Genomic DNA, 23,541 nt, shown 5'->3' on the forward strand with positions numbered 1-23,541 from the left:
ACATAGTTTTCAGCATATAGATCTTTTACATCTGAGCCTGGCTGGCTCAGTGGTTTGAGCGTCTGACTTCAGCTCAGGTCAGGATCTCATGGTTCATGAGTTCAAGCCCGCGTTGGACCCTGTGCTGACAGTTCAGAGCCTGGAGCCTGCTTTTGATTCTGTGTCTCCCTCTCTCTCTCTCTGCCCCTCACCCACTCATGCTCTATCTCTGTCTCTCTCTTTCTCAAAAATAAATAACCGTTTTTTAAAAAATAAAATAAAACAAAACAAGTTACTTTAAGATATGCATGCCTCATTTCCCAGAAGATAGGTTGCATATTGCAATAATGGAAAAGAACATTTAATATTTACAAATTAATTGTTAAAAGTCCTGCGTTTCGAGATAATGCTGATTTGCTTTGTATCTTTCAGTTAAATAATAGTGTCTCAAATGAAGTGGGAGAATTCTAAGTGTACGTCATTAAAGAGACCTCAATTTTGCCTCAGGAGAGATTATAAGAGGCATGAGAATACCTGACATTTGCCTTGCTATCCTCTTCCCTGATTTGGAATTAGAGCCTGCAGGACCAGGCTACAAGCATACTCTTTTAGAGGTCTTTTGCCTCCAAACCACAGGCAACACCAATTTAGGACACTGAATGGATCAGGCAGTTAAAGAATGCCCTTAGTGTTCCCTGGGACTCCCAGCTGCAAAGAAATCTTTGTAACAGCTGAAGAAATATGTCCAAAGAAAATAAATTTGGGACACTTGGGTGGCTCAGTAATTTGAGTTCCTGACTCTTGATTTCAGCTCAGGTCATAACCCCAGGGTCATGGAATGGACCTCTGAGTTGGAGCTTGCTTAAGATTCTCTCTCTCAATCTCTCTCTTTCTCTCCCTCCTGCCCTTTCCCCCACTTGCGTCCTGTCTCTTTAAAAATAATAATAATAATAGGGGAGCCTGGGTGGCTCAGTCAGTTAGGCTTTGACTTAGGCTCAGGTCACAACCTCACTGATGGTGAGTTCAAGCCCCATATTGGGCTCTGTGCTGACAGCTCAGAGCCTGGAGCCTGCTTCCAATTCTGTGTCTCCCTCTCTCTCTGCCTCTCTCCCGCTCACACTGTCTCTTTCTCTCAAAAATAAACATTAAAAATTTTTTTAAAAAAATAATAAATTTTTAAATATTTTAAAAATGTGCATAGGACTGTTTGCCTTTTGGTGAGAACACTTGCTTGAATTGAAGACACTGGAAGTTTAAGGGTAAATTAAAATGATTTTCTTTATTTATAAAGGGCAAAGAGATCATTTATTCTCTCCTGTTGGAGTGTTTTCTTAGAGATGTGGTAAATCTGAATCATTATTCTCAACTTTAGTATAAAGATAAATCTCTCTAGGGATTAAGCCTAGTCACCAGTTTTTACAATGTAGAGCCATCTCCAAGGTTGTGGACCAAATGACCTCTGCAAACAAGGATTTCTTTGGAGAGGTACAGAAGACTATTAAGAGGTGCAGCCCTTTGTCTCATTAGGGCTTTCTTGTGCTTTGTTCTTTCTAGTGTTTTGCTGTATACATTATGTAAGATTTTGTCCTAACTTTGAAATTGTTTTCAGGCTACATTATATATATGTAATCTGTTAGTTCTTATTCAGTAATCAAGTATGTTCTTTTACTCCTCTATATTGGCAAGGAGGGGGCTTTTTGCTAGCAGGTTTGTTTTATTTCCTCCGACAAGAACAACACAATAGCCGATTTAAAAACAAAGCAAATGAGGGGTGCCTGGCTGGCTCAGTTGGTGCAGTAGGTGCCCCTTGGTCTTGGAGTTGTGGTTCCAGCTCCACCTCGGGTGTAGAGATTACTTAAAAAATAAAAAACAAAACAAAAAACCAAAGCAAATGATTTCAAGTAGTTTTCCTTAGCTCTTGATGAGTCCACAGTTACCAATACCATTCAGTTGTTGTTTATTTGACAAGTCAATGCTGAATTTGAAGTGACTGAAGAATTAGCCTCTATGAATAGTCTGCATGAAACAATTACAGGTAGAAATGTTTTCAAAGAAGTTGAGAAAACACTAATTTAGCACAACCTGAAAGGGAATCTGCTAAACTGTGTTACGACTGATAGTGGCAAAAATATATGTGGAGCAGAAAAAAGGCTTAGTTCAACAAATTTACAAGGTTTGTGAAAATGTAATGCGTTTAAAGTATATGGTTATTCATTGCAGAAAGTACTTTGTGGGAAATATGTAAATTTATCATGTGTTATAAAACTAGTAGTTTAACAGTTGACTTCATTCGCTCTCATAAAATTAATCATATCATTTCTGTAGGGTTTTTTGTTTTTTTGTTTTGTCAGAAATAGAAGCTGAATATCTTGATTTGTCCCACTACACAGGTATTTGATGGCTTAGCATTGGTGCAGTTTTATTATGATTTTCTGGGCAAAAATGGAACAGGGGTGCCCGGGCTGGCTCAGTCAGTAGAACATGTGACTCTTGATCTCGGGATTGTGAGTTTGAGCTGGGCATAGAGATTACTTAAAAAAAAACAAAAAACAAAAAACAAAAAAACCTTCATTGGGGTGTCTGGGTTGCACAGTCGGTTAAGTGTCTGTCTGACTCTTGATCTTGCTCAGGTCATGATCTCACAGTTTGTGATTTTGAGCCCCACATCGGCTCTGCACTGATGGCACGGAGCCTGCTTGGGATTCTGTCTCTCCTTCTCTCTGCCTTGTGCTCTCTATCTCTCTGTCTCTCAAAATAAATAAAATTTAAAAAGTTTTAAAAAATTTCATAAAAAAATTGAGCAACTATCAAGAAGAGAATCTAATAGAATTTAAAAATGCTTTCCAGGCACTGAATATGCTCAATTGAATCACATGCTCATTGACTGATATCAGTATTTGACAGTAGTTATCTGTGTGAAAAAACAGACAAGATACATAAAATCTCATTACAGATCACCATTAATAGTTGAACATTTGCAATTGATTCTGATACTTTGAACCCCAAGTAAACAAAATATATACTCCCCCAAATAATTTTATCGTTCTCATTGGTAGACCTATAGTACCAAAAACTTGTGTTCAATTATTGTTGGTTTATTTTGAATGTTACCAATGAAAAACTTGTAAAAGTTTATTTTCTCTCCTTATACAAGTACCTATACAATAGCTTCAATTTTTTTTTTTTTGTTTTTGTTTTTTTTTTGGCCTGAACTCTAAATATTTACTGTATGGTCCTTTATAGATGAAGTTTGCTGGTCTCTGCTCTAGATAGTGCCCAGTACTAAAATTGCAAGTACTAAAACTGTACACCCAGTAATTTCTTTTCCTTGTTTGCAAGTCTTGGATAATTTTTTCTAATAGAGAGAAACACACATCCTTTCCCTCATGAAGGTTATATGTTTGCTAAGTTCCTCACACCCCAACTTATTAAGCATTTAAACAATTCTGAAACCTCCAGGTTACATGTGCAAACAACCCACTTCTTCCTCTTAACTATGATCATAGTACTATTCATAGTCTGTTTATCCCCAGACTGCATTCTTTGAAGGAATGTCTTGTTCCTCTTTGTACCTGTAGCACTATGTGTAGTACTTGGTGGATGCTCAATAAATTTTTCTTGAATGCATTAACACCTATATCTCTGGTATGGCCTCCTCTCCTGATGTTTATCCATTTGTATAAGATTACAGTGCTATTCATAAATATTAAGTAATTACTTGATAGTGATGAATAAACTGATTTATTAGAGTTCATTGAATTGTTTGGCATTCTGATTTTCAGATTTCACTACTTAGATAATCCTGTACAAATCCTTGCACACATTATCTCCCATTCATTTGAATTATTTTCATGGAATATAGTCCCACAGTGGAATTTTATTCATTTGACAGTAAATATGCCAGGCTAGGGGCACCTGGCTGACTCAGTCAGAAGAGCATGTGACTCTTGATCTCAGTGTTGTGAGTTTGAGCCCCACGTTGGGTGTAGAGATTACTTAAAAATAAAATCTTTAAAAAACAACCCCCACCCCCAAATATGCCAGGCTAAGTCATGAATTTTAAGCATGGGAATAACATTTCTACTCTAGGTTTGCTGCTTTGGAATTTATAACTTCTCTGACTCTTCTGAGCTCCCTCTCATGAACTTTCACCCTATTCTTTCATGTTCCCTTTATTTATTTTTTAAAATATTTTATTTATTTTTGGGAGAGAGAACACAAGCAAGGGAGGAGCAGAGAGAGAAGGGGACAGAGGATCCAAAGCAGGCTCCATGCTGACAGCAGCAAGCCTGATGTGGTGCTCAAAGTCATGAACTGTGAAATCATGACCTGAGCCAAAGTCGGATGCTCAACCCACTGAGCTACCCAGGCGCCCCTCCATTCTGCCTTTATTTTATTTTATTTTTCCATTCTCCCTTTAAAACGTCCAGTTACCTCTATACAAATTGAAGATGAGTTCAGTTTGTGTTAGACTATTTTCCCTATTGCAATAGTATATTACTGATTGAATCTGTCCTAATCACTTGACTAATGTCCAGGTTTTTTTTTTCATCTTTGACAACAACCAAACCTTAAAACATTCTCATTCATGAATTCATTTATGTATTCGATTAGTCAAGAAATCTTTTTTGGATACCTTTACCAGGTGTGCTATGTGTTATGTGTTAGGGATAAAGACACAGAAAATACATCCTTTGCTGTTGAGGAGCTCTGTGTCTAAAGAAAGGATAGGTATGCAATTACTCTTCAATGAGATAAGATCTATACTGGAACACTATACAGGTGATTTGTTTATTTTCCTGTTTTCCCTCTCTGACCAGTCCTTTTCTGTCTCTTTTTCCTACTCCTTAAAAGTAGGCGTTCTCTATAAATGACCTTTGTTCCTTTCTCATTCTATATAGTCTCCTGACAACCATAGGGCTCCAACTCTCAGATTCTTTGCAGCTTACTCCTAAATGCCAGTACAGATTCAATGTGTCCATTTCCTGATTTTTTCATGCAACTTACTCTCTGTATATGAAATACCCTTTCTTCCACATTTGCATGTTCAGGTTTATCCATGCTTTGAGATCCATCTCCTCCACATGCTACTTCTCTTGTGAAGCTTATCTTGATTCCTTCCACAGCTTCTGCTGAATTCCTCTACTATTTGAGGGGCAATATAGCATTATGGCTAACGGCTTGAGCTCTGGTGAAAGATGCAACTAGGCTGCATTCCAGTTTTGCTTCATTTTCTTTATAAAAAATGGAGATGAAAGTAGTTACATTTTTATTGATTGAAATCTCTGTCTCTAGCTTGGACTAATTGCTTAGGGTTCAGTTCCACATCATCTAATGCATTTATTTGCAAGAATATACCACACAATCTCAAACTTAATGTATGTGTTCAAAAGGAAACATTTTTCCCCAGAACCTATGCATCCTTGATTTCCTATCTATCAGTAAAAACTGTAGCATCATCCTTCCAGTCAACCTGACTTTAAAACTCTCTCCCTCTCTCCCCCTGCCTTCTCATCCAATGGTTTGCTACTAAAGAAAGGATATTCTTTACTGTATTCATAGTCATTGTGTGCCAAATTCTATCACAGTTCCGTAACACTGAGAAGTGTTAAAGGGATTGTCCCTTTTCTTCCCCCTCAGTTCCATATTTACTGCCCTAGTTTAGTTCCTTATTCTTTCACAGACCTTTCCTATCACCTTATAAACTATTTAAGGATAGTAACTTTGTTAGGAATAGTAAACAAAGGATAGTGCTTTGTTTACTTTTTCCTTTCATTAAGACTGAGCTAAGAAACACTTAATAAATATTTGTTAATTTAGTTATTTATATTAAATTTCTCTATGGAGGCATTGGGAGACATTTCCCAAGGGATAAGGAACTTGTAGAAAGAGTAAACTTTTAATGACCTTGTTGAATAGCTTAAAGATAGTCATAAAGTTGGTAGAGGGAACCCCTGCATCAGGGTTCTTACCCAGTCCCCTTTTCTCTCCTGCCTGAGGCCTCCCAAAGAGGCAGCAACAATGCCAAGCCTGGGTGTTTTGGTCTTACCCTCTTGAGATTCTTAGGTTCTCTTCACTACCTACTTTCCTTGATCCCTCTCACCTTCCCTCTCATTTACTGGATTTTAGAGTCTTAGCTCTCAGCTACCTGCCAGCTAAACACAAATGTAAACTCCAAATGCTGGAGAACTTTCAAGTACTGTACTTGGAAACACTAATGAAGACTGAGGCATGGAGGACTGGCTTTCTATCCCTGTTTGAGTTGCTTCTGAAGATACACTTACCTTGCTGATGAGTATAAATGGTCCTGGTCAAGTGTCTAGAGGGCAAGAAGACCTCATTGCCTTTTTCCTCTGAACTTTAAACTGGGAAACTGGGATGCCTCAGAGCTTTCATCACAACCTTTAGACAGTGACCCTTGCTCTGCTTACCTTCTCTTTACCTCCCAGCCACATTCCTCCCTTTGTATCCACAGCCTAAGTAATAACAAACATGTATTGGACATGCATCAGGTAATTTAAATGGAGTTCCTCATTTAAGCCTCGAAACTATCTTATAAAGTAGTTACTATCATTATTCTTTGGGAAATTGAGGCCATGTAGCTTGCCCAAGGTCACAAGTATCAGAGCTAGGACTCAAATCTAGGTATGGTATGCAGATTTCTGAGATGGTTCCCCAAAGATGGCTGCCCCAATGAGGCAGCTCCTGGTGATATTCATTTCCTTGTGTAATCTTCTTCCCTAAAATGTGACTTGCTTCTGATGAATAGAATACAGCAAAAACTAGGGGAAGTCACTTCTGTGATTATGTTAAAAAGACTGTAACTTCCATCTTGCTAGCAGACTCTATTGCTTTCTCAGTTTGAATGCTTCGATGAAGCAGCCATCTTGTCTCAGACAAGGAACTGAGACAAGCCAATAGCCAATAAGGAACTGAGGCTTTCAGTTCAATAGCTGAAGAGAAATTGAGTCCTGCTAACAGTCACATGAATGAGCTTGATAGTGGATCCTGTTGCAATCAAGCTGGCGCTTTGATAGCAGTCTGTAAAAAAACCTGAACCAGAGGATCCAATCTAGCCCTACTCAGATTCTTGACCCAGAAACTATAAGATAATAAATGTTTAAGCCATTACATTTTGGAGTAGTTTATTACATGACAATAGATAATACACCAGGTGGATCTGACTGGCTTCAAAGTTCATGCGCTTCACAATTTTATAAAGAACAGCTGGGCTAAATAGCTAGGTAGTTCAACCTCCAGCAGCCCAGAGAATGCCCATTATTTTTATGGTCAGCATCTGTGTTGAGTGGGCTGGCTGAGTGTCCTGGTCAAAATCTTCCTCAGGATTATTATTCCAAATTTGGGTGAGCACTAGGAAGATCAAGTCGTCTTTTTTAGGCTCTTGCTATAGCATTTGGAGGGTCACTTTCTCATAGCAACTTTTCATAGCATTTGGAGGGTCACTTTCTCATAGCAACTTTTCCAGTGAGAAAAATCATCTGATAGGTTTGTTTTTGGAGGGCAAAGACCATGTTAGATTGACGGACACTCCCTGGGTCTAGCAGGCAGAATCCTATGGGACCAAGAGCTTGCAAATGCTGACACCCAAGCTGGGCTACTGAAACCTTAGAAAGCATGTCCTCTAATGGTGCTCAGCCCTGGCATCACATTAGAATCACCTGGGGAGCTTTTTTTAAAAATTTTATTTATTTAAAAAAAATTTTTTTTAACATTTATTTATTTTTGAGACAGAGAGAGACAAACAGAGCATGAACGGGGGAGGGTCAGAGAGAGGGAGACACAGAATCAGAAACAGGCTCCAGGCTCCGAGCTGTCAGCACAGAGCCCGACACGGGGCTCGAACTCACAGACCGCGAGATCGTGACCTGAGCGGAAGTCGGCCGCTCAACTGACTGAGCCACCCAGGCGCCCCCACCTGGGGAGCTTTTAAAAATAGTTTGAGACTTAGCCCAAACCAATTGAATCAGAACTGTGGCATGGAGGGGGTGTTGGATCTGTGCATTATACTACGGGTCTTCATGTTTTCTGCTCTGGTCTTTTTCACTTCCTCATATGTGCATATGTCATCTTACCAGAAGTCGTAGCTTAAAATGCCTATCTTCCCTCTATCCTTCATTCAGTAAATATTACGGACTGATTTCTACGTCCCAAGTACTATTATAGACATTGGAGATACAATAGCATGCAGGAAAAAAAGGTCTAGGGGGGCCTGGGTGCCTCAGGTGGTTAAACGTCTAACTCTTGATTTCGGCTCAGGCTATGATCTCACAGTTCGTGAGTTCCAGTCCCTTGTGGGGCTCTGTGCTGATGGTGAGGAGCCTGCTTGGGATTCTCTCTCTCCTCTCTCTGCCCCTGCCCTGCTTGTGCATTCTCTCTCAAAATAAATAAACTTAAAAGGAAACAAGATCTAGATAAGAACTGAAGTCTCCAAGGGGTGCCTGGGTGGCTTGGTTAAGCTTCCCATTCTTGGTTTTGGCTCAGGTCATGATCTCATGGTTGGTGAGTTGGAGCCCCAAATCTGGCTTGCTGCTGTCAGTGCAGAGCCCGCTTTGGCTCCTCTGTCCCCCCCCCCCTCAAAAATAAATAAAACAAACAGAACTGAAGTCTCCAAACATTTTACTTTATGCTCACTCAGTTATTTTCCTTTTTTTTTTTTCTGTAGTTGGTAATTAAAACTTGCCCGTGATACGATCTTGTTAAATTACCATAAGTAGGTGCTCGGTGGGCTCCAATGGATAGACTCTTTAAAGAAGTCCGATGAACATTCTTCAATCAAAAGAATCTTGGGTGGGAGCTCTGTCCACGTAGGAGGAGCAGAGGGCATCAGTTATCTCCTGACACAGGTGTGGGGAAGCCCCGCCCTCTCAGTTCCAAGCCTTATTAGAGGGAGGAGCTGTCTTCTTGCACGTAGGGAAAGAGGAAGGAAACCCCACCTCTTATGGGCTTATGGGAGGAGGGGTCGGCGGACTAGGCGTGAGTTGATTGGCTGAGAGGCGGAGCGCCACGGGTTGGCTCCTTCTAGGAGCTCTCCGGATTCCTGGTGGGGCGAAGGCGGGGTGGGAGAGAGTCCCGGTAGCTCCTGCCTCCTAGCGCTGGCGCCGCGGTGCCGCGCCCAGTCTCCTGCCTGCTTGCCCGTATTCACAGCTATCGGGATCCGGTCAGACGTTGAAAATTGAAGCGGGTTCAAGGGAGCGGCGGGACGCTGCCTGCCACGGGGACCATGTGGAGAGGTCAGACCTGTGGGGCCGATTACGGGAACAGCCGCGGCACCTGCTGAGAGGAAAGAGGGAGCTGCCGGGTGCGGCGGCGGTTTGCCAGCGCCTCGGCCATGTCGCTGCTCTGTGTGCGCGGTGAGTGTGTGGACTGTGGCAGGGTGGGAGGAAGACGCGGGCCGCCGAAGGGTCCCCGCAAGCTTCCAGTGGGCATTGCTGTACCACCTTTTCCAAACTTCACTTCTCGTCCGTGCCTCGGGGGTAGATTATGTTAACTCATTTATAAACATTTAAAGAGTTCTTTCCACTCTTTCTTATTTTTCCTCACTCTCACGTGAGGGACTGTTAACCTCTCCATTCCAGTGGCCATGTGACAGAGTTGTTGGCTGGCAGGCCCAGATCCTATTAAACAGTGACTGGCGCTCTTGTCTAGTGAGAGTGGACTAGCTAGGTGACCGCGAATAGTTGGTTCAAGAGTAGGCAGTCTCCCATTCTTTTTTTCCTTTTCCCTGCACCGTGAAACTAAAGGCGGCTTAGTAGCATGTTCTTTTTATCGTTGTTTGAACGCAATGTGGTACAGCGGTCACATCCCTTCTTCTAGTGTATTTCTTCGCTTGCACCCCTCTGTTGCTTGTCTCGTTCCCGGCTTCTTTGTATAGGCTAAGTTTATTCTCATATTCGACTTGGAAAGTTGTGTTGTCTTCTCTCCTTTTTGGAGCGAACATAAGACGTATGATTTATGTGTATATTCATTAGCTTTTATTACAGTAACTAAAGGGCCTTTATTGCTTTTTCACTGAGAACAGTTGGCCCCTCTAAGAAGGTATTTTAAGGCAAGAGCTTTGGGGTTTAAGATGAGGCAAGGTGCATGGATTAAGCTCCGTGAGGGTAGAGACTGTTTGTTACTGGTTTTTGTATTCCTGGTGCCTGATACAGAAGCTCAACGCTGGCTTTGAATAAATACATGCATGTGAGGACTGTGATTTTAGAGATTATCTCATCAGAAAAAACAGGGTTTGGATTACCCATTGAATTTGATCTTGGAAAATTCAAGTTATGGCCTATCATAATGGTGTTGAACAAGATAGGATAAGGTGGCTTGATGGTGAGAGGGAGAATTTATCTACAAGGGCATTTTCCTGGTACTGTTCACTAGATAGAGTTCATATTTCTTTTGGCTCAGTGGATTAGAAGCATTGTTATTTGTGATTTCCTTGATAGGTGTTTCCCTCAGCTACTGGCAAAGGGAACTGTTTTGCTCTGTTCTCTTCCTCTGTTTTTGTTAAATCTGCATTAACCCAAAATGGATTTGGCTATTTCCAGGGATTACGAGACAATTTTTTTTCTTCATGGTTGATTTTTCATTAATGAGAATTTTGCTTTGCTTTTAGTAAGACGTTTTCTCTCAGCAGCTGGGAATCTATTTATTCCTTTAGATCCCTGCTGTTGAGTAGCAGGATTTGGGAGAGGTTGGGTTTTGCAATGTCCCTTGGACAGTTAAAATCCCTACTGCCATACCTTATTACAATGCTAGTCTTTATGAAAGACACGTTAGGCAGGAACACTATTAAACCAGAAATTCCTATTTAATTGAATTTAAATAACTTCAGAGAAGGAGCTGCTGCTATTTTCATTTGTTCTAATATGGGTCAACTTTCATTGTCTAGAAATTCTGCTATTTAGCTAACCTCTTCTTTCCTTTTTCATGTTATATTAGTGGAGTCTCTCTTCTTTTGAACCTGAGGGATTGGAGGCCAGCAGGTCATTGTTTTTTGAATGAAGATCTTGAAGATTATTAATTACTGAAACAAGTAGCTACCTTGTAGAGAAGTATTCATATTAAATGGTAAAGTATTCGTTCTGGGGAAACTTACAGAAATGGATCAAAATAAATCTTTCTAAAATGATATTCCTTGTATTATATTTTGGCAGATAGGAATGTTGTTCATATTTATGAGATAAGCCTGTGTAATGATATTGTATAACTCAATTTCAGTTCATCTTGGAGTAGAATTGAATTAGAGATTTTTTCCCTGTAGTCAAAGTTCAAACAGTTGTAAAAACTGATGTAGAAATTGGCAAACTGGTATTTAATTATCCCCAGACATCTAAAGAAGTCAGTTTCTTGATCTAACTCATTAATCATTCCTTATTGCCTACAGGTTAAGGGCTCTCCTTTTTGGCCCTGTATTCTTGCTTATTCTTATGCAGATACTTAGCTCTAGCACTAACTTTGCTCATTCCTGTTCTGCATTTGTACCCCCAAAAATATTCTTTTTGAATTTTCTGCTTATCAAAAATGTATTATTCCTTTCTCGACTTAGAGTCTACCTTTTTGTTGTTGTTGAAAACTTCCTAAGTTCCTGTCCACCGTGGTCTTTTTCTCCTTTACACTCTTTAACCTCTGAACTCCTTTAAACATAAATCATTTGTGGTATGAACAGTACCACTAATTTGACAATGAATTGTATACTGCCTGGCAACTAGTCTTATACTGTTTATGGTGACCCAGACAAAGAAGGTAATGAGAGTGGTCAGATCAGATCTGGAATTTTGTGTTCATTTGGAGTATTTGATTCTAAGAGGCACATTGAGAAACTAGAATTTCTTTATAGGAAAGTGATTAGAATGATGAAGGGTGTAGAAACAATTTGAGGAATTGAGAGATTTAGTTTTGAGACAATTAAAGAGGGAGATGAAGATAATAAAAATTGTTTAAAAAACTTAATTCCAGAGAACAGAACTGGGACAGCTGGGCCAGTGATTGAAAATTATAAGAAGCGGGGCGCCTGGGTGGCGCAGTCGGTTAAGCGTCCGACTTCAGCCAGGTCACGATCTCGCGGTCCGTGAGTTCGAGCCCCGCGTCAGGCTCTGGGCTGATGGCTCGGAGCCTGGAGCCTGTTTCCGATTCTGTGTCTCCCTCTCTCTCTGCCCCTCCCCCGTTCATGCTCTGTCTCTCTCTGTCCCAAAAATAAAAAACGTTGAAAAAAAAAATTTATAAAAAAAAAAAAAAAGAAAATTATAAGAAGCTAGATTTTAGTGTAATGTAAGGAAGAATGTTAACAATTAGAGTTGTTCTTTTTTTTTTTTTTAATTTTTTTTAATGTTTTTATTTATTTTTGAGACAGAGAGAGACAGAGCATGAGCAGGGGAGGGGCAAGGAGAGAGGGAGACACAGAATCTGAAGCAGGCTCCGGGCTCTGAGCTGTCAGCACAGAGCCCGACGTGGGGCTCAAACTCACAGACTGCGAGATCATGACCTGAGCTGAAGTCGAACACTCAACCAACTGAGCCACCCAGGTGCCCCAACAATTAGAGTTGTTCTTGAAGGCAATGGACTACTTAGGATTTTTTTTTTTTTTTGACTTAGGATATTTTAAGTAGAAATTGAGTGGTAAGGGTGTTCTAAAAGAGATGTCGACATTGGGTGGGAGGTTAGACTTGATAACTTTTTTTAAAAATTTTTTTAATGTTTTTATTTATTTTTGAGACAGAGAGAGACAGAGCATGAGTGGGGAAAGGGCAGAGAGAGAGGGAGACACAGAATCTAAAGCAGGCTCCAGGCTCTGAGCTGTCAGCACAGAGCCTGACACGGGGCTCGAACTCACAGACTGTGAGATCGTGACCTGAGCTGAAGTCGGACGCTTAACCAACTGAGCCACCCAGGCGGCCCAGGACTTGATAAATTTTAAGAAAACATCCTTTCATAGAATTCACTTAGTTCTTCCTTAAAAATTTGGCACAACTTCCTCATAATACTGCTATCTCTTTGCTTCCTTAGGGGTTAGTACCACATGAGCAACTCCAGTAAGCTAAATCAAGGATTTTCTTTAACTTTTGGCATCTAGGTGTTCATGATAGGTTTTCCAAACAAATGATACTCATTTTGAGAATGAAGTCTTTCCATATTTCTTTGTAATTGCCACAGTATTTATAATTGAGCTATGAATCCCCCTCCCTCATTTGAGCCAGAAGTTACACTTGTTAAATCAAAAACAAAAAAATAGTTTTGGGGATATAAAAAGCAATATGTGCTAATGCTTTTTTTTTTTTTTTTTTTTTTTTTTTTTTAGTTATTTTTAAGTACTCTATATGCCCAGTGTGGGGCTTGAACTCAGTACCCTGAGATCAGGAATCATATGCTCTTCTGACTGAATCAGCTGAATCAGCCAGGTGCCCCAATACATTGTTAATTATAGAAAATTGGGAAAGTCGAGTGGGTGGCTCAGTCAGTTGAGTGAGTTTGGTTCAGGTCAAGATCTCACAGTTCCTGGGTTCAAACCCTGTGTTGACCTTTGCCATGACAGTGTGGAGGCTACTTCGGATTCTCTCTCTTTCTCCACCTTCCCTGCTTGTCCTCTCTCTCAAAAATAAACATTAAAAGAAAACCCAATAAAACGTTAAAAAAAAGAAAATTGGGAAAATGCAAGAAAGTATAAAAAGGAAAACAAAAATCATATTCCTACCACTACCATTATTCCATTAACTTTTTTTTTCATTGCTTTCATTTTTTTTATTGTAATGGTGGTATACATGCATGATAAATTGAAACAGTTTAGGATGTGAAGTGAAAGTAAAAAGTTCTCCACTCTGCTAGTCCTTGTTCTCTTATAGGTAACTACTCTTTACTGTTTCTTGAATATCCTAGAAATTTTCATTACATATGAATATATACAATCTACAACTGAATTATACGATACTCCCCTCTTTAAAAAACTTAATTTTCCTATCACCTTCTATGAATCTAAATCATTCTTCTTTAAAATTTTTTTTAATGTTTATTTCTTTTTGAGAGAGACAGAGCATGAGCAGGGGAGGGGCAGAGAGAGGAGACAGAATCTGAAGCATGCTCCAGGCTCCGAGCTGTCAGCACAGAGCCTGACATGGGGTTCAAACCCACAAGGCGTGAGATCATGACCTGTCAGATGCTTAACCAACTGAGCCACCCAGGCGCCCCTAAATCATTCTTTTTAATAGCTACAGAGTATTCCATTTTTTTAAAGTTTATTTTATTTTAGAAGAGAGCGAGCACATGGCAGGGGTGCTCATGACCTGAGCCAAAATCAAGAGTTGGACGCTTAACTGAATGAGTCACCCAGACACCCTGAGTATTCCATTTTACAAGCATATATAATTCAACCAATTTCATATTGATGGATGTAATTTTTTTTTTTCATTTTGCTACTATAACAATGCTACCAGGAACATCCTTGTATGTGGTTTTGTTATATTTGGAGATCTCCTATCAGCTTTCCTCTTGGACTTTGTGTGTGATTTGCTCATTGCTGTTTTCTTGGTATAATGACACTCAGCCGGACCCATTAGCAAATCATATGCCTCATCATCTCAGATCAGCATCTTCTATGAGAGGCAGGTCTTTACCAATAGGTAATATTTTATGCCTACCAGTAAGACCAAAGACCTCAGCTTTTAAGTTTGACCTGTGATTTCACGTACTTGTCTTTTTTTTTTTTTAAATCTTTTTTGTACCATTTATTTTTTGAGAGAGGTACAAGTGAGTGAGGAGCAGTGGGAGAGAGAATCCAAGGGGGGGGGCGAGGGGAGGGAGAAAGGAGAGAGAGAAAGGAAGGAAGGAAGGTGAAGAAAGAAAGGAAGGAAAGAAAATATGAAAATATCCCTCCCGTGTTTTACCTGAGGCGGGGCTCCCGTGTTTTACCTGAGGCGGGGCTCTCTTGCTTGTCAACCGTGAGATCATGATCTGAGCCAAAGTCAGATGCTTAATGACTGAGCCACCCAGGTGACCTTCTTTGTACTATTTTAAAATTATCTTCCATATTGATACATGCACCCAATGTTTATATCAGTGCTATCTGTAATAGCCAAACTATGGAAACAGCCCAAGTGTCCATTGATCAATGAATGGATAAAGAGATGTGGAGATATATAATATGGAATATTGGCCACAAAAAAAGAATGAAATCTTGCCATTTGAAATGATGTGAATGAAGCTAGAGAGCATTATACTAAGCAAAATCCTAGAAAGACCAATACCGTATGATTTCACTCGTGGAATTTAAGAAACAAATGAGCGAAGGGGGGGAAAAGAGAGGCAAACCAAGAAATAGACTCTTTAAAAAAATTTTTTTTTTTTTAACGTTTTATTTATTTTTGAGACAGAGAGAGACAGAGCATGAACGGGGGAGGGGCAGAGAGAGAGGGAGACACAGAATCGGAAGCAGGCTCCAGGCTCTGAGCCATCAGCCCAGAGCCCGACGCGGGGCTCGAACTCACGGACCGTGAGATCGTGACCTGAGCCGAAGTCGGACGTTTAACCGACTGAGACACCCAGGCGCCCCCAAAAAAAAAAAAAAATTTTTTTTTTAATGTTTGTTTATGTGAGAGACAGAGCATGAATGGGGGAGGGTCAGAGAGAGAGGGAGACACAGAATCTGAAGCAGGCTCCAGGCTCCGAGCTGTCAGCACAGAGCCTGACTCGGGGCTCGAACTCACAAACTGCGAGGTCATGACCTGAGCCGAAGTGTGACGCTCAACCGACTGAGCCACGCAGGCACCCCAAGAAACAGACTCTTAACTATAGAGAACAAACTAATGGTTACCAGAGAATTGGGTTGAGGGATGGGTTAAATAGGTGGTGGGGATTTAGGATACACTTGTCGTGATGAGCACCGGGTGAGGTATGGAAGTGTTGAATCACTATATTGTATACCTGAAACTAATATTACACTGTAAATGAACTAGAATTTAAATAAAAAAAAAATACACTTCCAGAAGTATTTTTGCAAAAACATTTTGTTTTGCATATTGAACATGAATTACTTGTGTTTTAAAAACAGAACAGGGGGAGCCTGGGTGGCTCAGTTTGTTGAGCATCCTACTCTTGATTTCGGCTCAGGTCATGCATGATCCCAGGGTTGTGGGATCGAGCCCTGCGTCAGGCTCTGTGTTGAGCTTGGAGCCTGCTTAAGTTTCTCTCTCTCCCTATGTCCCTCTCCCCTGCTTGCACATGCTCTCTCTCAAATAATAAAATCAGTCAGTCAGAACAAAATAATACCACTAGTGATGAGAAGTATACCAAGTCTGTTACATTGGCTCACCCTTAGAAAAGCTTATATTTAGGGGCACCTGGGTGGCTCAGTTGGTTAAGCGTCCGACTTCAGCTCAGTTCATGATCTTGCCATCTGTGAGTTCAGGCCCCGCATCTGGCTCTGTGCTGACAGCTCGGAACCTGGAGCCTGTTTCAGATTCTGTGTCTCCGTCTCTCTCTGCCCCTCCCCAACTCACGCTCTGTCTCTGAAAAAATGAATAAACCTTAAAAATTAAAAAAAAAAACTTATATTTATCATCACTGATTACCTAGTTGACTGAAAGAATAATACTGGGAAACTCTTAGTGAATTCTGATGGACGTTCAGGACACATATTGATTGTAGGTCAATTTTAGGCTGTGGGGGACCTTAGATATATTTTGGTTTACTGCCACTGTGGAAGGTAGAAATAGTAATGATTTTAGAATTTTTAGGTATAAGAGCAGATTGGTCAAGTATTTTCTTTACACCTTATTTTTTCCCCTAACATTGTCATCTGCCTCAGCTAACTCCTTGTTTGGAATTTAAGAAATTTTGAACCAGGCAGCAGTAAAAGGGCGAAGGACCAATGTCCTCTGCCACGGATAGCTGTTGTCATAAATTGTTCTTGTCCTTAAAAGCAGTATGTTCTGTAATTTCTTAGTTTCTAAAAGTGGGATTTCTGGAAGTTGTACTTTGGGCCAGTGAATTGGATTTTGCCTGTGCTATGTATTTTAGACTTTGCTATGTGAATTTGTTTAAAGTTTGGGCTATTTGTCATTAGTAAATATTTGTTGACTACCTTCTCTCTGCCTGTTTATGATGCATATCTATATAGTAGATAAGAGTCCTAGGAATCTAAATAGGTTTTTTGTTTTGTTTTTGTTTTTTAAGTTATTGAGAGAGTGTGAGTGGGACAGGGGCAGAGAGGGAGAGAATTTTAAGCACTGACAGTGCAGAGCCTGATGTGGCGCTCAAACTTAACAAATCTCGAGATCATGCCCTGAGCCAAAGTTGGACGCTTAACCAACTGAGCCACCCAGGAGCCCCAGAATCTAGATAGGTTTTAAAACCTCTCCTTTCTTCTCTCTTCCTGTAAGCTGCCTGAGGTGATCTCTGAAAATGGTTCGCTGTTCCCTTGACCCAGAAAACCCTACAAAATCATGCAAATCAGGAGGTTCAAATCTTCATGTTCACCTTAAGAACGCAAATGAAACTGCCCAGGCCATCAAGGGTATGCATATCAGAAAAGCCACCAAGTACCTGAAAGATGGAACTTTACTGAAGCAACGTGTGCTGGTCCATGGCTACAATGGTGGAATTGGTAGGTGTGCCCAGGCCAAACAGTGGGGCTGGACACAGCATTGGTGGCCCAAAAAAAAAAGTAGTGAATTTTTATTGCATATGCTTAAAAATGCAGAGAGTAATGCTGAACTTAAGGATTAGGTGTAGATTCTCTGATCATTGAGCACATCCAGTGAACAAAGCCTCAAGATGAGATGCAGAATTTATAGAGATCATGGTTGGATTAAACTCATACATGAGCTCTCCCTGCCACATTGAGATGATCCTTAAGAAGAGTAGATTGTTCCTAAAGCGGAAGAGGAGATTGCGCAGAAGAAGAAGCTATCCCTGAAGAAACAAAAACTTAGGGTGGGAGTAAATCAGCATAAAATAAATGCAAATAAAAGTTAAAAACAAACAAACAAACACACACACACAAAACCCCAAACCCAAGATCTCCTTTCTTAGGTAAACCCAGAATTTATTAGGACTATTAGGTCTGATTTAGGATAAGCAGAATAAGTTCTTACTGGAGTGGGAGATACTGCACTAGTTTTTCTAACTTTTTTTTTTTTTACAGTGATTTATTTCTGAGAAACAGAGTGAGACAAAGTGTGAACTGGGGAGGGGCAGAGAGAGAAGGAGACACAGAATCTGAAGCAGGCTTCAGGCTTTGAGCAAGCGGTCAGCACAGAGCCTGATGCAGGGCTCAAACCCACAAACTGTGAGATCTTGACCTGCACCGAAGTTGGACGCTCAACTGACTGAGCCGCCCAGGTGCCCCTAGTTTTTCTAACTTTTAAAGTAAGATTCTTTTAAGTTTGAGGAATGTTTTATATAGTCCTGTAGACTGTCATTATTAAAGGTCAGGGAAGATTTGCTCTTTATATATTAAAACTTTTTTGATTTGTAGCATACGTACAGAAAAGTACAAAAATCTTAGGTGTATGGCTCACTGAATTATCACAAAGGGAACACATACACATGACCATTACTGTGGTCAAGAGAGAGAACACTAATACCTCAGATGGCCTTCTTAGTGTTCCTGTCAATCATTACTTCCTCTCAACTTCCCAAAGCTAACATTATCTGACTGTAACAGCAGAGTAGTTTAGCTTGGTATTTTTAATTTTTATTTTATTTAAAACACTTTTTTTAATGTTTATTTATATGAGAGAGAGAATGTGTGCTCGCGCGCGTGAGTGGGGGAGGGGCAGAGAGAGAGAGAGAGAAAGACAGAAGTAGGCTTCAGGCTCTGACCTGTCAGCACAGAGCCCAACTAGGAGCTTGAACTCCCGAGTTGTGATATCATGACCTGAGCTGTGGGCTGAAGTAGGATGCCCAACCGACTGAGCCACCTAAGGGCTCCTATTTTTATTTTTTAAAATGTTTATTTTATTTTTGAGAGAGAGGGGCAGAGATGGTGGGGGGGCGGGGGTGCGTAGAGGATCTGAAGTGGGGTCTGTGCTGACAGCAGACAGCCTGATGCCTGGCGTGAACTTAGGAACCATGAGATTAACCTGAGCCAAAGTTGGATGCTTAACAGACTGAGCCACCTAGGCGTGGTGGTATTTTTTTTTTTTTAATAAACTTCATTTAATTTATTTTGTTTGAGAGAAAGAGGGCACAAGTGAGGGAGGGGCAGAGAGAGAATCCCATGAGGAGCAAAGAGAGAGAAAGCAGGGCACGAGCTCACCAACAGTGAGATCATGACCTGAGCCAAAGTCAGATGCTTAACTGACTGAGGTACCCAGGGCACCCTAAACTTCATTTTTAAAAATATTTAATTTATTTTTGAGAGAGCATGAACTAAGGAGAGGGGCAGAGGGAGAGAGAGAGAATCTTAGGCAGGCTCCATGCGTAGCGCAGAGCCTAACTTAGGGCTCGATTCTACAACCTTGGGATCATGACCTGAGCTGAAATCAAGAGTAGGACACTCAACTGACCGAATCACTCCAGGCACCCCTATTTTCATTTTATTTTTTAAATTTATTTTTGAGAGAGAAAGAGAGAGGGACACCATGAGCAAGGGAGGGGCAGAGAGAGAGGGAGACAAAGAGTCTGAAGCAGGCTCCATTGCTCTGAGCTGTCAGCACAGAGCCTGATGTGGGGCTTGAACTCCTGAACCATGAGATGATAACCTGAGTCGAAGTTAGATGCCCAACCAACTGAGCCACCCAGGTGCCCCATATTTTATTATTTTTTAAAGATTTTATTTTTAATCTCTACACCCCACGTGGGGCATGAACTCCCAACTCCAAGGTTAAGAGTTGTGTGGTCTCTTAATCACTGAGACCAGTGGTCACTGAGCCAGCCAGGTGCCCCAGTAAACTTCATTTTCTTTTATTTTTTTGTTTTTGTTTTTATTTTTGTTGTTGTTGTTGTTGTTTTAGTAAACTTCATTTTCTTAGAGCATGTTTAGGTTCACTGGAAAATTGAGCATAGAATTTTGCTTGTTTTTGAACTTTTTAAAAAAAAATGTTTATTTTTGAGAGAGAGAGAGAGAGCGCGCGCGTGCGCGCGCAAGCGAGCACGTGTACCTGCAAGCAGGGAGGGGCAGAGAGAGAGGTGGAGACTTAAGATCCAACGTGGGCCCCAGTGCCTGATTTGGAGCTTGAACTCACAAACCACAAGAACATGACCTGAGCTGAAGTCTGACGCTTAACCAACTGAGCCACCCAGGTACCTGTGTTTTTGAACTTTTTAAAAAACCAAGATGTAATTGACATTGAACTTTTCATAAATGGAATTATACAGTATTTCTTTTGGACTGGTTTTGTTGGCTTAACATGCTTGTCAGATGTTTCTACTTGATGCATATACCGATAGTTCAATTTTAATTGCTGTGTAGTATCTCATTGTATGAATATACTACAATTTATTTGTCTTTGGACATTTTTTCCTCATCTAACCATTTATTTATTTTTTAAATGTTTATTTTAGAGCAAGAGAGAGAGAACATGAGTGGAGGAAAGGCAGAGAGAGCAGGAAACGGGATCTGAAGTGGGCTCTGTACTGACAACAGGGAGACAGATGTGGGGCTTGAGCTCATGAACTGTGAGATCATGACCTGAGCTGAAATCGGACACTTAACCAACTGAGCTACCCAGGTGCCTCTCATCTTACATTTATATCTTTTGGTCCTACCTTGTGTGTATTTCAGAGGGGTGTATATATATCTGGGATTAAAATTTCTGGGTCATGGTTATGTGTATGATAATATGAAACAGTTTTCCAAAATCTACCAATTTACTTTCCTAGTAATTTTTTCTGATATTAAAAAAAAAAAGAGAATTGAATGGCCCTTAGTTCTCAGCATTTGGCCAGGTTATCAAACCATTTCACAGACATTAATACATAACTTTTTTTTTTTTTCTTTCTTTTTTTTTTAAATTTTTTTTTCAACGTTTTTTATTTATTTTTGGGACAGAGAGAGACAGAGCATGAACGGGGGAGGGGCAGAGAGAGAGGGAGACACAGAATCGGAAACAGGCTCCAGGCTCCGAGCCATCAGCCCAGAGCCTGACGTGGGGCTCGAACTCACGGACCGTGAGATCGTGACCTGGCTGAAGTCGGACGCTTAACCGACTGCGCCACCCAGGCGCCCCAATACATAACTTTTACATGTTAATCCTACAGGCTCGATAATTTTTTTTAATGATGTGAAGAAATCCATTATGTTGAGATGCTTTCTCACATTTAAGACTAAAATTTGTGGCCATGATTTTATTGAAAGAAATACTGAATTAGTGTTTTTGATGTTGATCAAAGATAATAGCTTGGTCCCTGAACTTAACGGCATTACATACTTTTAAAAAAGAATACCATTTTTCTAAAGAGAGAAGTTATTCATTCCGAAGTATTTATCAGCTTTGTATATGTCAGGCACCATTGGACACACTGAGAATGTAGAGGTGAACAAGTTGTCCCAATTGTCAAACGTCCATTATAACATTTTTCTTTTCCAGTTATAGAGTCCAGTCTGAGTTGGCATTTACATTTAGTGGTTATGTGTCTTTAGCCTCTTTCAATATGGAACATTTCCACAGTCTTAAAAAGTTTTTTTTTTTTTTTTTTGAACGTTGGCTTTTTTGTTTTCGTTTTTTGTTTTTTAAAGAATACAAGCCCCTGTCCTTTTGTAGTAGAATGTTTGTCAGTTTTTTGGTTTGTCTGATGTTAAGCATCCTGAACTGGAGAACTACATAGTTCATGTTGTGTCCTTCTCAGGGTATCAACATCAGAATGTACACATTGTCATTTGTTGGTGATACAAATTTTGATTACCTGGTCAAATATTGTTTGACTCCTCCCTCCCCCCCACTTCCTCTCTGCCCCCTGTGACTAATAAGCACCTTGTGGGAGATATTTAAAAACCATTCAGATATTCTGCATAATAGGAGTGTTGTAAGGACTAAATAGAATGTTTTTCCCAGTGGCTGAGATAGTATCATGCTATGGGTTTGTTAAATTTGAATCTGTCTGACATGATGAAAGCACTGTTTTAGTGTATTTATTAATCTGGTGACAGTGTGTAGATTAAGTGGGGGAGGGAGGGAGAAATTAAAGACACTTAAATCAAAACAGGAGTAATTTAGATTGAATGTAGATTAAAATTTCTTGATGAGATTTGAACTATTGCAGAAAAGCAGTGAAATCCATTTTTCTAGTCCTTTAAAAATAAGCCCTATTTCCTTCTGTGTAGAATACTTAGGTGTAACTGCTCTGGATGAGGTAAGTTAGGTAACCAGCTTTGCATTTCCTGCTTTGTCAAGATTCTTTCTGTGATTACTGAGAAATGGAATAAAAATGTAGACATTTGGTAGAGTTTTGAGTTCAACTTACCAAGGAAACTATTTCATTTTTCTATTTATTTTCTTCAATAAAAATAAAATGTTCATTCTCAAGTGCTAGCTCCAAAAGCATCTATCCACTGAATGTGTGAGAGAGACCCATGGCATCAAAGGAAAACAGTTATGAGGGCTTCTTTTTATGTTAGTGACCTCCACAGTGGTTAAAAAAAAACGTCAATATGACAGGAACAAGTTTGTGTTAGGGTGTTTGTATACCAACTATCTTCTCCTAAAGAATCTTATAAATAGGGAAAAGCAGTTCTAAGCCATTAGGAAATAAAGATTTCCAAGAAAAATCTGTTTTGTTTTCTATTGCTGCTTCTGCAGTAAGTACTTACTTGGAAATGGAGAACAGATAGGACTATGGATTGTGTTGGGCTATTAATTTTCTCTTGGAACTGTTTGCTTTATTAATTTTTATAGTGTTTTATTGTATGTGATGTTAAGAGGCTAGAGGACAGTGCATGAGGAAGATTTGCCTAGAAGCTAAAGAAAGACTGGCAGTTGGGCAATGGGAAGATAATTGCTTTTATATGTGATTAAAGGGGGCTAAAAATGATTTAATCAAATGGCTAGCTCACTTAACATGATTTCAATCTACTAGTTGTGACTCAGATTTATAGGACCTTCATGTCTAAAAGGATAAAATGTTTGCTGAGGAGAAAGGGGTAAATGATACATCTATCTCCACCTCATTTCAGCCATCCACACCCATGATCACATTGTAAAACATGTCACTCCTTGGATTGGGGCTCTGCCTTTCTTTTTCTTTTTTTTTTTTTTTTTTAAGTTTGTTTATTTTGAGATAAAGCTCATGGGAGGGGCAGAGGGGGAGAGGAAGAGAGAGGGAGAGAGGGAGAGAGGGAGGGAGAGAGAGTGAGGGAGGGAGACAGAGAGGGAGGGAGGGAGGGGGGAGAGAGGGAGGGAGGGAGAGAGGGAGGGAAGGAGGGAGGGAGGGAGGGAAGAAGAGAGGGAGAGAAAGAGAAAGTATCCCAAGCAGGCTGTGCATTGTCATAGCGCAGAACCCATTGTGGGGCTGGAACTCCCTAACCTTGAGATGACCTGAGCTGAAATCAAGAGTCAGTTGCTTAACTGCTTAACCACTGCTTAGCCACCTAGGTGCCCCCACCCCCGTTCATGCTCTGCTTTT

This window comes from Panthera uncia, unplaced genomic scaffold (assembly GCF_023721935.1).
Source record: "Panthera uncia isolate 11264 unplaced genomic scaffold, Puncia_PCG_1.0 HiC_scaffold_1578, whole genome shotgun sequence".
Lineage (NCBI taxonomy): Eukaryota > Metazoa > Chordata > Mammalia > Carnivora > Felidae > Panthera > Panthera uncia.